At 36.6% G+C, this 2,500-nt stretch overlaps 1 protein-coding gene across 1 annotated transcript in view; it reads right to left on the bottom strand.

Moving 5' to 3' along the window:
- The window catches only part of LOC137655825 (microtubule-associated proteins 1A/1B light chain 3C-like), a 77,239-nt gene that overhangs the window by 58,628 nt on the left and 16,111 nt on the right, over positions 1–2,500 (bottom strand). The window lies entirely within an intron of this gene.

A 2,500-nucleotide genomic window follows, 5' to 3' on the forward strand; every position in this document is an offset into this window, starting at 1 on the left:
CTCGAATGATAAAAAGGTTAGCATTTGGCGGACACAGCTGTGTTGCTCTGTTGCACGGAGGCTAGCAACACCAACAAATGGATTTTATTGGTAGATGGACCAGGCCATGCCTGAAGCGGATGCCCTTAGCAGATTGGAATTGCGCAACAGATTATTCGCACACACAGTTTTACTTATTTCATGGACACAGGTGTTTTTTTATTGGTATTCGCGCATGTGGAAAAATACACAATAAAAAGAGCACAGTTCCGATGTGCCTGTTCATTTCTGTACAGTGTATAGACTTTAGGGGTTGCTTTTCTGGCCCTATATTACAGGGGAACCCTACTCTCTACAAGACCTTTCGCAATTCGTTTTACTTCTACATGAACACAGATGTTTTTTATTGGTATTCGCACATGTGTAAAAATAAAAACAGCACAGATCTGATGTGCCTGTTCATTTAGGTACAGTGTAGATAATTTGAAAACTATTTTCTTGGTCATATACTGCAAGGGAACGCTACACTTTTCAGAAACTTTCATAATTCGTTTTACTTCTGGATAAAGACAGATGTTTTTATTGGTATTCGCACATGTGCAAAAATAAAAACAGCATAGTCCCGATGTGTCATTTCATTTCTATACAAGAGTATCGACTTTATAGGCTAATTTTGTGGTCCTATACAGCAAGGGAACGCTACACTGCATAAAGACAGATGATTTTATTGGTATTCGCACATGTACAAAAATAAAACTAGCACAGTTCCGATGTGTCAGTTCATTTCTGTACAAGAGTATCGATTTTATAGGCTGATTTTATGGTCCTATACAGCAGGAGAACCCTACTTTCTATGGGGCCTTTCATAATCAATTTTATCGTAGGCATTTCAAGGCATTGAGCATTCCACACGGCATATAGCTCGTTTATTGTCAAACGTACATTATCGAAGCACTTAGAAAACAAAGGTTCAAAAAGTTGATAAAATGCAAGGCCGCAAAAAATATATCATTTCTAAAGAGCCTTTTCATTTTATTATTATTATTATTACTTACTAAGCTATAACCCTAGTTGGAAAAGCAGGATGCTATAAGCCCAGGGGCTCCAACAGGGAAAATAGCTCAGTGAGGAAAGGAAAAAAGGAAAATAAAATATCTTGAGAAAAGGAACAACAATAAATATCTCCTATGTAAACTATAAAAACTTTAACAAAACAAGAGGAAGAGAAATAAGATAGGAGTGTGTGCTCGAGTGTACCCTCAAGAAAGAGAACTCTAACCCAAGACAGTGGAAGGCCATGGTACAGAGGCTATGGCACTACCCAAGACAATGTAGGTACAATGTAGGCCTAAGAGGTCGACGTCACGCAAAAAAAAAAAAAAGGCCTAAACCCAACTGAAGTGAAGGAGACACAGTAATCTTCAAGTGTTCTATTGCTCTTCTAGAATATTTTTCATGTTCTCTAATAAACCAATAGGAACGAACGTTTTCATATTAAATAGCATTCTTCCAGCATACCGAATAAGCGCAGCTTATAATATTACTATTACTTGCTAGGCTATAACCCTAGTTGGAAAAGCAGGATGCTATGAATATCATCTTAATTGTTATTACTGATCGAGATGAGATCTTACGTCTTTGGAAATAATGACAACTGTATCATTAACTATTCCAAACAGCAAATTCGCTACACACACACACACACACACACACTATATATATATATATATATATATATATATATATATATATATATATATATATATATATATATATATATATCAAAAGCCAAATTATAACCCAACAAGCGGATTAAAATGGTACAAGCATAAATTATTATTACTAGCCAAGCTACAACCCTAGTTGGAAAAGCAAGATGCTATAAGCCCAAGGGCTCCAACAGGGAAAAATAGCCCAGTGAGGAAAGGAAATAAGGAAATAAATAAATGATGAGAATAAATTAACAATATATCAAATTATTACAAAAGAAATGAAAAAAAAAATTATAACAGTTATAATTTGAACAAACCTATACACAGAGAGGAGGGCAGTGGAAGGTTTTGGAAATGAAAGATCAAAAATGGAAGAAAAGAAGCTAAGGATAAGACAACTACTTGATAAAGCACCAGGCATTTTTGGACATTTTATTAAACATGAAATAAAGAGTACCATTAAATAGAGGAGCTCCATCCGATAAAGAGTAGAACTCTAACCCGAGATAAAGTACAGCTCTATATTACATAGTCTATTGGATTTCATTGGTAGGAAGACCAGCCCATGCCCAAAGCGGATGCCCTTTAGAGGGAACATCAGTTTGAGTTCGGGGTTTAAAATTGAATGGCGGAGGCAAGGAACAGTCACAACACCCTAACTAAGAGGAAAATAATTACCGTCAAAGGTGCCTCTCCACCCAAGCTAGGACCATTGAGAGCCGAGCAATGGCTGCTCATAACTCAGAAGGAAGATCTATAAGCTCCCCTCAAACACCTCATCCTTGGCTCAAAAGGATGGTGAGATTGCA

Source organism: Palaemon carinicauda, chromosome 16 (genome assembly GCF_036898095.1).
Source record: "Palaemon carinicauda isolate YSFRI2023 chromosome 16, ASM3689809v2, whole genome shotgun sequence".
Taxonomy (NCBI): Eukaryota; Metazoa; Arthropoda; class Malacostraca; order Decapoda; family Palaemonidae; genus Palaemon; species Palaemon carinicauda.